Source organism: Pongo abelii, chromosome 12, assembly GCF_028885655.2.
Source record: "Pongo abelii isolate AG06213 chromosome 12, NHGRI_mPonAbe1-v2.0_pri, whole genome shotgun sequence".
Classification (NCBI taxonomy): Eukaryota; Metazoa; Chordata; class Mammalia; order Primates; family Hominidae; genus Pongo; species Pongo abelii.
Genome location: NC_071997.2, coordinates 101,268,855 through 101,284,890, shown reverse-complemented (window position 1 = coordinate 101,284,890; position 16,036 = coordinate 101,268,855). Strand labels below are relative to the sequence as shown.

At 38.5% G+C, this 16,036-nt stretch overlaps 1 protein-coding gene across 1 annotated transcript in view; it reads right to left on the bottom strand.

Annotated features, from left to right (window-relative positions):
- Positions 1-6,635: 6,635 nt before the first annotated feature.
- Positions 6,636-16,036, bottom strand: part of SRD5A2 (steroid 5 alpha-reductase 2) — a 76,188-nt gene continuing 66,787 nt past the window's right edge. Inside the window, exon 6 of the mRNA XM_024242570.2 lies at positions 6,636-6,867. The gene's annotated coding sequence lies outside the window, so the exon portion shown is untranslated. The remainder of the gene's footprint in view (positions 6,868-16,036) is intronic.

Genomic DNA, 16,036 nt, shown 5'->3' with positions numbered 1-16,036 from the left:
GTCTGAAGCTGAGCGATCAGCCCAGCTCACCAAGTATTTGAGAGAAAAACTGGAATAGCACATACAGTGTGTTTGCCTGGAGTTTTTCTCTGCATAGTTACCTGTGATGGTCCAAGTGGCTAACCTTCAGGGATCCTGGGAGCTGGCAAAAGATCATCACAGTCGAACAAATAGCTGACCTATAAATTGATTCTCATTCCCTAGTCTCATGTTCATTATTACAATACAAACACCATGAAGACAAAAATGTCGTGCCCCAAGCCCCTTAGAGTTGTCAGCTCTCTTCCCAAGCACTTTTTTTCCTTGTCTATGCCAGAAGGCACTGGATTAGGCAGTCTCTTGCCCATTCAAAGAGCACTAAACTGACCCTTCTGAAGAGGATCAACTAGCAAACCAGCATTAGACTGCACTCTTTATTTCAGGCTACATCAGAATGAGGCATCCATTGATAAATGGTTATGATCAAAAGAAAGACTTGGAGAATCAATTAGTTGTCCAACTGATTATAATTTTCTTTGCACAAAATATGGATTCAGTTTCTGATATTGAAGACCAACTCAGTAGAAAGAACCCTTAGAGGCTTTCAGATTTCCCTTTATTAGATCCTTTGCTCTCCTTTGGTCTCCACGTAAGCTTCAGATATATGCTGGAGAAAACCTTCAGTAAGCCATGAAGCGCCCTTTGAACATCCATCCGTCCTGGTTGCAATATTCTGAGCAGATAAGACAGGCAATTAACTTGGTACAGAGATAAAGTTGGGGCAGGAAGCCCGGCATGATTTTAGGCTCTTGGTGAAGGAGAAGGTAAAACAACTCAGCTTATAGAAGAGAGAAAACATGTTATAAGAACACACATAACCCCACTCACTACCCCATTGGGTATAGTCTTATTCAGTCCTACATTTCTAGAAGGGAACAGCTCTGCTGTTTATACCTGTGGGAGGCATACTGGGACCTAGTCTACCACAGGTATTAGATCTACATGTGGTTAGCAGGAAAGTGTCCATAAATTTGCAAATCCTTCAGGAATTCACCCTATGTTTACACCTAGAATTTAGAGTTGAGTTCAAAGCTGATGAGCATAAGTTTAGCCCAAATTCAACTGAACCTGAGATTATGGATCCCGTCCTAATTTAAGGGTAAGAAAAAGAGAAAAGCAAAGATCAAGGGAACAAGAGTGAGTTCAAGGAATTCTGGAGCAACCTATCAAATTAACAGTATTTACTTAGCCCTGTGTGGCTCCACACAATGCTTTGTGTTAAAGGATTCTTAAGTGTGAGACATGGGCCCTGGACCGCAGAGGGGACAAGACATGCACCCATGAGAAGATCAAGAAATCATGCTAGGTAGTGCATAATTCAGGATCAAGTTGTGTGTGATTGTTGGTGAACACATTAACAACAAATCAGCAAAGGGAGACAGTCTGTGGCCTTCCTCCAGAGATCAGGGAAGCTTTAAAGTAGGGAGTGAGACTTAAGCAGCATTCTTAAAAAGGATTTGGATTAGCTGAGAAGAAATGGAGAGAGGGAGACATTCTTGCTTTGGCTGGAAAAGGAACAAAATCTTGGGAGGGAAGAGTGAGTGCAAAACATTCACGTGACAAGAAGAAAGTAGAGAAAGAGTGAGGTAAGGTTCATAAGATAAGAGCCAAACCATGGAGGGTCTTGTAAGCTGATGAGTTTGTTTGATTTAATGTGTTAAGAAATGCAACACTGTATTAATAAGTCTATCCATTTAGCTGCTGACAGTGCAGGGTCAAGTGAGGCACCTGAGGTAAACAAAGTACTTGCCTGCAGTGCAAAATTTAAGGGGGCACCATAAAACTCAGTAATCAAGATAAATAATATTTTAATGCAGCATTTAAAAGATACGATTCATGTAGAAAATCCATAATTAATAAAATATCAAGATTTTAAAGAAAGACAGCATCAGTAACAGTGGTATGCTAAGCCATATTAAAGCCTGAGAAAAAAGGAAAACTAAGTAATACTAACTTTGTCCTCTTTTTGGAAACTCAAAACACATATTAGTATATTAGAGGCTTTGAAAAGTACTGCAAAACGTTCTATTCAACTCTTTAGTACTACATATCCCAAATGCTTTAACCACATATTTTTGCAAGCAAAATCTTTAGAATATTTTTCAGGACAAGCTAATATATTTTACTATTTTTTGACTGATAAAGAAACCAAGGCATTGAGAGTCACAAGATATTTCTAGTTAACTAGGAATAAATAAATGAAAAATGTTGTGAGTGTATCAGTTCTTTTCTTGTATAAATAAGTGTGGTATAATGAATAGCTTTTAACCTTTAATTATTTTTTACCAACCTTAGGTAACTATAATTACAAATTAATTGAGAACTGTCTATGAATATGATTGCATAAATTGTAAGGAATTGTGTTAAATCTGTGCTGACTTCAAGGTAAAAACAATACCCTTCACTGTATGGGAAATGAGCATCTAAAAAACTGACCTTGCTGCAAACAGGAGTTATAAGATCTGGACAAAATACAAAAACATCTACATGAGACTCTAGAGACTGAACAAAAGCAAGCAGTTTTTGGAGGAGAGCTAAAGCCTACAGCAAGGAACACCATGGAACACAATGAGTTTTCACTTTATGTGGCTTTCCTCTGAAGGTAATAACTAGAAGATGAATCAATAAGAAGAATCTGAACAACAGGAAAAAAAGTGAACAGAGCCTCACTGATCTATGGAACAACTTCAAAAGATCTAGCATATGTGGAAATGTAGTCAATAAAGGAAAGGAGAAAAATAATAGGACAGTAAACATATTTCAAGAAATCATAGCCAAAAATTTCCAAAATCTGGTTAATGACTTAAATTTACAGATTAAACCAATTCCATGAATCTCAAACAGGATAAATTTGAAAGAATCATACTTAGGCACATCGTGGTCAAACAGCTGAAAACCAAAGATAGAGAGAAAATTGTGAAATCACCCCAAGAAAATGACCCACTATATTCAACACTGTTTGAATAATCATGGCTTCTCATCAGAAACAAAGGAAGCATACAGTAAAACAATATCTTTAAAGCATTAGTAGAAAAAAAAACCCTATTAACTAAGAATTTCATGTTCTGCAAAAATGTCTTTTAAGAATGAAGCTGATATAAAGATATTTTCAAATAATGAAAAACTAAGGGTATTCATTGCCACCAGACTTGTACCACAAGAAATGTTATACTGAGTTTTTTAGGCTGAAGGGAAATGATACCACAGGAAAATTCAGAAAAGAATAAACATAAGGATATTTATAAAAGACTATTTCTTCTCTCAATTTATTTATAATACAGACGACTGTTTAGAGACAAACTTTTAGCATTGCCTTATAGAATTTACAATGTATATATATCTAATACATATAGTAACTATAATATAGAGAATGGTAGAGGCATAAATGAATAGACCTAAATAATTGCAAGGATTAAATATTTTAAATAAAGTGGTATAAGCCTAACTTTAAATTACTAACTCTAAATTAACTTACCCTATGAAGGGCTAACAATAGTACATCAACTAGCAAGATTACACCAAGAAATATTGCTAAAAATCTAATATAGAACATTAAAATTGAATTGTAAAATACATATATAATGCAAAAGAAGGCAGAGAGAGAATAGCAAAAGAAAAATGGGCAAAGAGAACAACCAAATAAATAATAAATTGGTAGGACTAAATCCAATCATGTCAGTAATTTCATTAAATGCTAATGTACTAAGCATGCCAAAGATTATCAGAATGGATTATTTTAAAGACAAGATTAAATTTATGTTGTCTACAAGAAGCATGTTTTAAATATGAAGACATAGACTAAATATAAAGATGGACAGTAAATAGAAGAAAAAAGAAATACCATGTAAATAGTCAGCTTAAGAAGATTAAAATTGATATATTAAAATCAGATAAAACAGACTATCAGATAAAGAGTAAAAATTACGGTATTATCAAAGATAAAGAGAGCCCTTCATAATGATAACATTATCTATTGGGGCCTTTTTAGCTCAATTAATTGGTAAGATTTAATAATCAAAAATGTGTATATACATAATAATAGAGCCTCAAAATACAAGAAGTGAAAATTGATACAACTAAGGCAAATTAAACCATAGAAAAATTATAGTAGGAAAATTTAACACCCTTCTCTCAGGAATTGATAGAACAATTAGACAAAAAAAATCAACAAAATGTGATATCTCATTGTACTTTTGATTCGCAATTTCCTGGTGATTAGTGGTATTGAGTATCTTTTCAGATATTTTTTGGCCACTTTTATGTCTTCTTTGGAAAAATGTTTACTTAAGTCCTTTGTCCATTATTTAATGGGGTTATTTGTTCTTTTGCTATTGAGTTATATGAGTTTCTTATATATTTTGGATATTAACTCCTTATTAGATACATAGCTTGTAATTATTTTCTTCCATTATGTCAGTTGTCTTTTCATTCTGTCAAGTCCAAAAAATGATTGCTGAGACAAAAACAAAAAAAAATAGAGATAAATCAATGAAACAAAAAGCTAGTCTTAGAAGAGATCAATAAAATTGATGACCCTGTAGCAAGATTGACCAAGGGAGAAAAAAAGAAAACACAGACATCAAAAGAAAAATAAGAGGATATAACAGATAATTCTATGTCCAAACATTTGATAATTTACATAATTAGTTCAATGTCTTGAAAGATATAAACTACCAGAACTCACTGAAGAAGAAATAAATAACTCAGATAATACTATATTTATTTTAAATTGGATCTGCAATTAAAAACCTTCCAACAAAGAAAACTACAGGCCTAGATTGTTTCACTGGTGAATTCTACAAAACATTTAAGGAAGAAATAATACTAGTTGTATACTATCTCTTTAAGAAAACAGGAGAGAGACAACTTCTTAACTAATTTTATGTGGCCAGCATTACCTTAATACTCAAACTAGACAAAGACATTACTAGAAAACAAAACTATAGACCAATATCCCTCATGAACATAAATGCAAAAATTCTCAACAAAATATTAGGAAATCAAATCCAGCAATAACTACATATTATAATATATCATAACCAATAGGGGTTTATACCAGGTTTGGTTCAACATTCAGAAATCAATCAATGTAAGTCACAATATTAACAGACTAAAGAAGAAAAACCATATGATGATGTCAATAGATACCCAAAAATATTTGGTAAAATTCAACATCTATTTATCATTAAAAAAAAAAACTTTCAGGAATCTAAAAAAATAAGGAAACTTCCATACTGATAGATGGCATATCACACACACACACATACACACACACACACACACACACACACCTTACAACAAACAAACAACTATAGCTATTAATGTTGAAAAGCTAAGTGCTTTTCTCCTAAACTTAGAAACAAGGTAATGATGCCCCCATCACCACTCCTATTCAATATTTTACAAAAACTCCAGCCAATGTAACAAGATTTTTTTAAAAGATGATTGAAAATAAATAAAACTCCCTCTGAAAACATTATTTTTCCTCTAAAACATTCCAAAAATCAGTTTTCAAAAGGTTCATAGATCTAATAAGTGAGTTTGTCAGGGTTGCAGGATACACAATCAAGGTACAAAGATCAATTGCATTTCTATAGGCTAGCACAGAATTCCAAAAATATAGAGTTCAAAATTTACAAAACAGTGCCACTTACAATAACATACAAAAAATGAACTAGTTAGGTGTCAATCCTAAAAAATATGTATAGAATTTGTATGCAGAAAACTACAACACATTGATAACAGAAAACAAGTAAGATCTAAATAAATGGAGAGACATACGATGTTCATGGAATGGAAGATTTAATCTTGATAAGATGTCAATTCTCCCTAGATTGAGCAATAGTTACAATGCAATACAAATCAAAATCTCAAAGATCTATTTCATAGATAATAAGGGGCTAAATCTAAAACTTACATGGAAAGACAAAGGAATTAATACAGCCAGAACAGTTTTGAAAAAGAAAAAGTTGGACCACCCACACTACTTAATATCAAAACTCATAAGTTTAAAGTTATCAATATATTGTGGTATTTGTAAAAAATATACACATACAGATAAGTCATATAAAATAAAAAATGTAAAAATAGATTCTACAAATATAGTCAACAGAGTTTTGGCAAATGTGCAAAAGCAAACCAATACAGAAGAGTTCCTCTTTTCAACAAACGATGTTGAAGCAATTGGATAGTCATCAGGAAAAATACAAGAACACAAAGTTAACCTCAATCTGTATCTTACATCTTACACATAAATTAACTCAAAATGCACCATAGAATAAAATAAAAAAGTGTATCTATAAAGCATCTAAAAGAAAACAAATAAGAAAATCTTTATAACCTTGAGTTAAGCAAAGAGTTATTTAGCTATAACACCAGAAGTATGATCCATAAAAGAAATAAATTAATAAATTAGACTCCATTTAAATTAAAATTTTTTACCTGTTAAAAACACTCTTACATGAATGAAAAGACAAGGCACAGGCTGGTAGAAAATATTTTCAATAGATACATTTGACTGAACACTTGTATTCAAAATATGTAAATAGCTCTCAAAACTCAACAGTAGATTCAGCTCAGTGGCTCAGGCCCTTAATCTCAGCAGTTTGGGAGGTTGAGATGGGAGGATCTCTTGAGCCCAGTATAAGACCAGCCTGGGCAACATAGTGAGACCCTTGTCTCTACAAAAATGTTTAAAATTAGCCAGGTGTGGTGGTGAACACCTGTAGTCCCAGCTACTCAAGAGGCTGAGGTGGGAGGATTTCTTGAGCCCAGGAGATTGAGTTTGCAGTAATCCATGATTGTGCCACTGCACTCCAGCCTGAGACCCTGTCAAAACAAACAAACAAAAAATCTTAGCAATAAGAAAACAACACAATTTTTTTAAATGAGGAAAGATGTAGACACTTCACTAATGAGGAAATGTAGATGGCAAATAAGCATATGAGAAGATGCCCAACATCATTACTCATTAAGGAAATGCAAATTTAAGACAAAAAATTACTACTACATACCTATTAGAGTTGCTAAAGAAAAAGGCAATATCAAGTGCTTGTGAATATGCAAAACAATTGGAACTCTCATACATTGTTGACTGAAATGGAAAATTATGCAGGTACTTTGGAAAAACTGGTTGGCAGTTTCTTAGAAACATATGCATACCTAATCCAGCAATCTCACTTCTATGTATTTATCCAAGAAATTTATTTATTTATCTATGAAATGTATGTTTGCTAAAAATATATACACAAATATTCATAGAAGCTTTATTTATAATTGTCAAAAACTAGAAACAACTCAAGTATCCATCAACATGTGAAAGAATAAATAAAATGTGGTATACTTTGAGATATTTAATGCAATATTACTTGGAAAAACGGAATAAACTACTGATACAATCAATTACATGAATTAATCTTATAATTTTTATGGTGAGTGAAGGAATCCACATATAATAGAGTGCATACTTAAGATTCCATTTAGGTAAAATGCAAACTAATACAAGAGATAGTTGAAAAGTTTGTGAACAAAATTGAATGAAAAGATAAAATACAAAATGTGAACTTTATTTCTCAACATAAGTTCCATCAAAGTCATGACACATATTTTGTGATGGTATCAGACATTTAGTTCATCCCTAAAGAACTGAAAGTCCTGGGAATTTAAACAATGTCAATACTGTGTTTTGTTTTGTTTTAACATGTTAGCTGAAGAAAAATGAGTATCCTTTACAGACTTTTTTAAGATTAGGAAACAAAAAGAAGTCAGGAGCCAAATCAGGACTGTAAGCGTAACAATTTCCCATCAAAACTCTTTCAAAATTATCCTTGTTGGATGAGAAGAATGAGCAAGAGCATTGTCATGATGAAGGACTCTCTGGTGAAGCTTTCCTGGGTGTTCTTATGCCAAAGCTTTGGCTAACTTTCTCAAAACATTTTCATAATGAGCAAATGTTACCATTATTTGACCCTCTGGAAAGTCAGCAAGCAAAATGCCTTGAGCATCCCCCAAAAAACCATTACCATGACCTTTGCTCTTGACTGGTCCAATTTTGTTTTAACTGGACCATTTCCACCTGTTGGCTGCCATTATGTTGCTTCTCCTTTGTCTTTAGGATCATATTGGTAAAGCCATGTTTTATCTCCTGTTATAATTCTTCAAAGAAATGCTTCAGGATCTTGATCCCATTGTTTAAAATGTCCATTGAAAGCTCTGCTCTTGGCTCCAGCATATGTGGGCATCTTTCAGTCAGAATATGTAAGCTGAACCAATTGAAATGTCTATGGTGTTGGCTATTGTTCATGCTGTTAATCATCGGTCCTCTTCTATTAGAGTGGAACAAGATTATTTTTTCCCTGACAAATTGATGTGATGGTCTGCTACTGCAGGCTTCATCTTCAATATCATCTTGTCCCTTCTTAAAATGAGTTACTCATTTGTAACTGTGGATTTCTTTCGGGCATTGCCTCCTTAAACATTTTGTGAAGCATCAGTGACTTCACCCTTCTTCCACCCAAGCTTCAGCGTCAAGTGGATGTTCGTTCTTGCTTCAATTTTAGCAGAATTCATGTTGCTGTGATAGGGGGTCTTTCAAACTGATGTCTTTCTTATCCTTCTTAGTACCTCAAACTAGATCCTGTTCAGATATGTTATAGCTACCTAGTACAAGTTTATTTTGGCACAAAAAATATTTTAAATCCATAATAGGTTTTCCATAATATTCATTTTCTGTGAATTATTTGAAGACTCGACATATATACTGAAGAAAAAAAATCAGTGGTTGTCTATAACCATGGGTGAAGCGGAGAATGGACTGTGGTATGAAGAAGTTTTTGAAGGTAAGGAAATATTCTGTATCTTGATTGTAGTGGTTGTGACATGGGTGTATACAACTGTCAAACTCATTGTATTGTATACTTGAAATAGATGCAGTTTATTGTAAATAAATAACTTCTTATCAAATAGATTAAAGAAATTTCCAATATCATTTTTCTCTCTTATGATGTTTTTCTTTCTCCTAAAAGTAAATGAAACAGAAAATTTTTTCTGTCTAATGAAGTGATTTGCATAATGAAGTCACTGATATACGACCCTTCTAGAGTTTCTGACCAGCCATTATAGTTTCATCTTTTTTCCCCCACTTGCTCCCTTGAATGTGAATAAAGTGTTTGAGCATTGACCTCACTTCTGTAGGCACTGTCCATCCCCCTACCACAAAAAGCCAGCTCTCCCCAAAGATGCTTCCTTGTGTCGCCCAGGTGATTGTTCACCACACTTGACTCCTAGAATAGCTGTGGCCCAGAATTTGGAAGTTAGTGCTCCAGGAGATACAGTTTTCCTTCGATTTGAACTAAACTTCTTGAGTCCTGCATTTTTTTACTGACTCATATTCAGATGTTACTGGCTCTGCCTCAGAGCTTAATGCAACTGAATTATTAATTCCTCAGAAAATTCTACACAGACCTGGATTGATTCCCATAAACCACATGAACCTACAGGCCAGGTTGGCCCAGGCAAACTGGTGAACCGGGAATGATATATTCAATGCCTGGCACTTAGAGTTATAAATCTAGAAGGAGCCTTAGAGAGCCCAAGTCCAAACTCGGGCCTTTGTTCAACCTGAGCTTCCCCAGCAAGTCATCCTCCAGGCTCTCTGGAACACTCCAGTGATGAGGAGTTCACAATCAGATGTGTTGTCTTCTTTGCAGTTAATTAAATATCTCTCCTCTGAAGTTTACTCCTTGTAACCTTCCTGGCCTCCCCAGTCTCTGGGGTGCCCAGAGTTCAAACCTCAATCCCGCCTGCCATGTTCCCATCTGTGCACCTAAGCAGTCCCTACTACCAGAGGGCACCCCAAGTACCACTCAGCCCCTTCCCTCTGCAGCCTTCTCCCCTGCTTCTGTTTCCTCACCTTGTTCTCTGCCCTGGGACAAGGGATCAGCCAAAGCATTTAATCCCTGCCAAGATACATTTAATTTAGAGCAATTTCAGGTCACCTGGTGCTTTAACTTATGTAAAAGTCACTGTCTCCCAAAGAGTGCCAGGGTAGGAATTTTTGACCCTACAGGTGGCTAGAAAGGAAGACATTTGTGTCATAGGACTCTTTTAGACTTCTTTGAATCAAACTGCAAGAAGAGGTAGAAAGCTGGCTTTTACAAGATATAAGCCAATGACACTGTCCTCAGTGTTTAATGTGCATAAGAAGCATCTGGTCCACTCCCTTAATTAAGATCCATGGACAATCCCCTCTGTATAGTCTGTTCTCACACTGCTATAAAGAACTACCTGAGACTGGGTAATTTATGAGGAAAAGAGGTTTAAATGACTCACAGTTCCACAGTCTTAACGGGAAGCATGCCTGGGAAGCCTCAGGAAACTTACAATTATAGTGGAAGGTGAAAGGGAAGCAAGCACGTCTTATTATGGTGAAGCAAGAGAGAGTGAAGGGGGACGTGCCACACGCCTTCAAACAACCAGATCTCATGAGAACTCACTCACTATCATGAGAACAGCAAGGGGGAAATCCACCCCCATGATCCAATCACCTCCCACCAGGCCTCTTTCCTGATGTGTGGGGATCACAATTTGACATGAGACTTGGGTGGGGTCATAGAGCCAAACCACATCACCCTCTATGGGAGTTCCTCAAGAAAATGACACTTGTAATGAGACGTTTTGTCACAAGATTGTTTCCTAATGTAGTGGAATTCTGTGTAGACCTTAAATATAAAGCTGAAAATGCAACATAATCATAGGACAGGTTGAATTTAGGCACCAGAATGAGAGTTGAAATGTGGAACTGTGCTTGTTTGTGTGTGTGTGTTTGTGTGTGTGTGTGCGTTTAAAGGGTTAGTGTATTACTTTTTTTTTTTTTTTTTTTTTTTTTGAGATAGAGTCTTGTTTTGTCGCCCAGGCTGGAGTGCAGTGGTGCGATCTCGGCTCACTGCAAGCCCCACCTCCCGGGTTCACGCCATTCTCCTGCCTTAGCCTCGTTAGTAGCTGGGACTACAGGCGCCCGCCACCATGCCAGGCTAATTTTTTGTATTTCTTTAGTAGAGACGGGGTTTCACCATGTTAGTCAGGATGGTCTCCATCTCCTGACCTCGTGATCCGCCCTTCTCGGCCTCCCAAAGTGCTGGGATTACAGGCGTGAGCCACCGCTCCCGGCCGGGTTAGCGTATTACTTATGACCGAGCAGCCCAGTCTGAAGGCCTGGCCACACTTGACAAGTGGCCAACCTATGCCAAAAAGAAGCAGCCAAATGACCGTCTGTCCAGGACTGCCTAAGGCATCAGGACATGCACCTCATCCAGTGGCCACTGCCAATCTTCCACCACACCTGCCAGGACCAGCCTGGACACTCTGCTCTATGCTTGACTGGATGAGACCAGGCCCAGCCCCCTTGGAGATCCATAGGCTGATGCAAACACCACCACCTTCTCTATCATGAGCAGGAGTCATGTATTAATTACCCAGAAGGGCAAGATCTAGCCTTTAAAATCCCATTCAGCTTGACATCCTTTCTTTTATTCCTCCCAGGACTCAGGATGATAGGAAGCAGCATTAAAGCTTGTACATGTTTTAGCCATGTTTAGGAGTCCTTTTCTCTCCAAGTACCCCCACATTTAGAGAAAGGAAAATTTGCTTCTAGCTCTTCCCATAGTATAAATATTTACTAAGCTCTCATTTTATGCCAGGCACCCATGCAAATACTGATGACACAGCAGAGGACAAAGAACACAAGTCCTTGCCCTCAGGGGGCTTATAGTCTAGTGGGGAAAGACAGAGAATGAACACATAAACTAGGAACTGTCTTGTGTATTAGATGGTGGTAAGTGCTTTGAAAACCACTATAGGGATAAGGCAGAAAGTGTACCAAGGGTAGGAGTGGGGCACTATGTTGAACAGGATGGGCAGGAAAGACCTTTCTTAAAAGGTGGTATTTGAGCAGGCATCTGAAGGAAGTGACAGGTGAGCCACGTGAGTGTCTGAAAGAAGAGCGTTCCAGGCAGAGGAGTGAGCATGTGCAAAGATCCTGGGGCTGTGGGGGTTTTGAGCATCTTCCAGGAAGTCAGCATGGTAGTGGACAGTGGGCCACATGGAGAGCAACAGGAGATAAAGTCAGAAAGATAATGGAGCCCAGGTTCTTTAGAGCTTTGTAGGCCACTGCAAAGACTTACTCTTTTGCTCTGGGTGAGATGGGAGCCCATATACTGTTTTGAAGGTGATGTGAAAAGGTTTACACGTACTTACAAAAGTATCACTCTGACTGCTTGCTGTATTGAGAATACACTATGGGGAAGCAAGTATGGAAGTGGGGAGATCAGTTGAGAAACTTTTATGACAATTCTGAGAGATAGTGGTGGCTCTGAAAAGGTGGGATAAAGTGTGGTGAGAACCTGACTAAATGTCAAAGTAGATCAGACAGAATAGGAGCACCTTGGCAATTCTGATGGAGGGGTCCGGAAACCATACTTTGAAAAGCACAACCATACGGCAACTGTTGGAGGGAAAGTTCGTGGCTCTAGGTGCTCTGCTAGACTGTCTGGTGTTGGGGACTGTCACAGTCCTGAGCCTCCAAGTTTGTGCATCAGTCTCATAGAGCACAGAAACAAAATTACTGACCCAGGAAGCAGGCTCACAGCTCCAGCCCCTCTCTGCCCTGTGGCTGGACCCCTTTGAGCCACAACTGAAACAATGGGTATAAAAGTCCAGCCTTCATCCTAGAAGGTTTAATGTAAGTACCACTTCGAATGATGTTTATGAGTGGTCTTAGATAAGGTCTGGACCTCAAATTAGTCCCATTAGCTGGGCAGAGGGTGTGATATTTCACCATAACTTCATTAATGTGAACCTTGAAGACCTTCCATTTTTATGCAAATGTTCCTTCAGTGAAATGCAAATATCCCCTGGATATAATCAGACCTTGTGCTGTCAACAGCTAACACAGTTTGGATATTCTTTAACAGGTAACCTCTTTCTTCTGTTTCATCATACTTTCTCATCATACCAGAAAGTATGATGCCAGAAGAAAGAGGATAATCGTTTGCTCACATTAGATTTCACCCACTTCACAGTTTTCCAGATGAGGACTAACTCTCTGCTTCCTCTTTATGCATTTGCTTAAGAAATCTTCTGTCTCAATTTCTCTCTCTCTCTCTCTCTCTCTCTCTCTCTCTCCCCTCCCCATTCTCCCCCACCCCACCCTTATGGGACTCTAATTACACGTATTTTTTTCTCTTTTTGTTTCAGTTTGGATAAATCTATTGATCTGTCTTCAAGTTTACTGATTTTTTACTGTACCCAGGCTGCCAAGCCCATTAATTCTTTTTTTTTTTTTTTTTTTTTTTTTTGAGACGGAGTCTTGCTCTGTCTCCCAGGCCGGAGTGCAGTGGCGGGATCTCTGCTCACTGCAAGCTCCACCTCCCGGGTTCACGCCATTCTCCTGCCTCAGCCTCCCAAGTAGCTGGGACTACAGGCGCCCGCCACTACGCCCGGCTAATTTTTTGTATTTTTAGTAGAGACGGGGTTTCACCGTTTTAGCCAGGATGGTCTCGATCTCCTGACCTCGTGATCTGCCCCCCTCGGCCTCCCAAAGTGCTGGGATTACAGGCGTGAGCCACCGTGCCCGGCCCTTTAATTCTTTATCTCTTGATATTGTGGGGAGATTTGTCAGCATTTCCCTTGGAATTTGTTTAGTTTTTGTCTTTCTGCTGACATTCTTCATCTGCTCATGCATGTTGCCCACCTTTTCCTCTAGATCTTTCTATACATTAATGATAATTAGTTTAATGTCTGTAGCTGATAGTTCTAATATCTGGAACACTTCTTTGTCTCATGCTGTTGACTGCTTTATCTCTTCACAGTGGATTATCTTTTTGTTTTTTGCCTTGTTTTATGTATGTGTATGTGTGTTCATACTTTTTATTCAATGCCAAACATAAAGGAACAGTAGAGACTGAGGTAAATAGTATTTATACCCAGAATTAAGCTTACCTTTTCTACCAGATCATAAGTTGGGGGTTGGGAGAACAGGCTAGATTTGGGGTTTGTTTTATTGAATTAATTTGTAATGCACCACACTCTTCAGATTCTTTCCATGATAAGCTGCTGCTGCCTTGTGCTTACTGTGAGGCCTGGAGGGCCAGAGGGGCTATTCCTTGTTTCTTCTCTACTCTCAGCTCTCAGCATGCCTGTGCCACATGGGTGGTTCTCTCTGTGTGCTCCCCAGCAGTAGAGACCAACTCATCCCGGTCTGCGGGGGACTTTTCCAGTTTAAGCGTGGAAAGTCCTATGTCCCAGCAAACCCCTCAGTCTGGGGCAGAACAGGATGCTTGGTCAACGGAGTATCTGAGGCTCCCAGGGATTCTAAACACTCATGCTAGGCCCCACTCAACTATCGATAATTTGTTGAAATTTCCCTTCTTTTCTTCTTTGCTCTTGCTCATTATTGGGTGTGAGGTGTATGCTGGACTTAGGATAGTTCCTAGGCACCCCTACTCCAGCCTCAGTCTTAGGTGAGTCCTAAGGGGCCGGGCCACTATGGTGTGGAATTCTCAGCATTCCTGCGCCATATCCCACACTCTGCAGCCAAATGCTGGACTGTGGGGGAGTCTTAGGAGGGACCTGTAGTGATGCAGACCTCTTCTTTGTAGCTCTGCAGGCTTCTGTCCTGATTGGATTTCCTGTCCCCTCCTTGAGGACAGACAGCTTCTGCATCTACCCCTCCATCAGCATCAGTGTAACATTTCCTGAGACTGGGGCCATTTCCCAATGTCCATGCAGTAGCCTGCTAATGCTTGCTACTTGGCACAAGGCTCCTGGTGGGAGTTGGTGGATTTGCTGCCTTCTCCCCACCCAACCCCTTAGAAGAAATAGTTTTTGCTTCTACCCCTTTCTCAGTGACAGTATAGCAGGGGATGGGGCAGTTTCCTGAATGCCCTCTTTTCTGGTTCTTTTTGCTTTATCCCCTCCCCTAGAGTCAGTGGACCTTTCCCTGGGTCTTAGAGAAGGAGGGTTTCGTATCCCTCACCCAGAGGCTTGCAGCTTTTGCTTTCTATAACAGAAAGGCCTGGAAGAGGGTGGGTGATATAGTTTGGCTGTGTCCCCGCCCAAATCTCAACTTGAATTGTAGCTTTCAGAATTCCCACATGCTGTGGGAGGGACCCAGGGGGAGGTAATTGAATCATGGGGTCCAGTCTTTCCCGTGCTATTCTCGTGATAGTGAATAATTCTCATTTTTCTCTTGCCACCGCCATGTAAGAAATGCCTTTCACCTCCCACCATGATTCTGAGGCCTCCCCAGCCATGTATAACTGTAAGTCCAATTAAACCTCTTTTTGTTCCCAGTTTCAGGTATGTCTTTATCAGCAGCATGAAAATGAACTAATACAGTAAATTGGTAGCAGTAGAGTGGAGCATTGCTGAAAAGATACCCAAAAATGTGGAATTGGAACTGGGTAACAGGCAGAGGTTGGAACAGTTTGGAGGGCTCAGAAGAAGACAGGAAAATGTGGGAAAGTTTGGAACTTCCTAGAAATTTGTTGAATGGCTTTGCCCAAAATGCTGATAGCAATATGGACAATAAGGTCCAGGCTGGGGTGGTCTCAGATGGACATGAGGAACTTGTTGGGAACTAGACTAAAGGTGACTCTTGTTATGTTTTAGCAAAGAGACTGGAGGCATTTTGCCCCTGCCCTAGAGATCTGTGGAACTTTGAACTTGAGAAAGATGATTTAGGATATCTGGTGGAAGAAATTTCTAAGCAACAAGGCATTCAAGAGGTGACTTGGGTACTATTAAAGGCATTCAATTTTACAAAGGAAGCAGAGCATAAAAGTTTAGAAAATTTGCAGCCTGACAATGTGATAGAAAAGAAAAACCCATTTTCTGGGGAGATATTCAAGCCAGCTGCAGAAATTTTCATAAATAGCAAGGAGCCTAATGTTAATCCCCAAGACCATGGGGAAAATGTCTCTAGGCCATGTCACAGACCTTC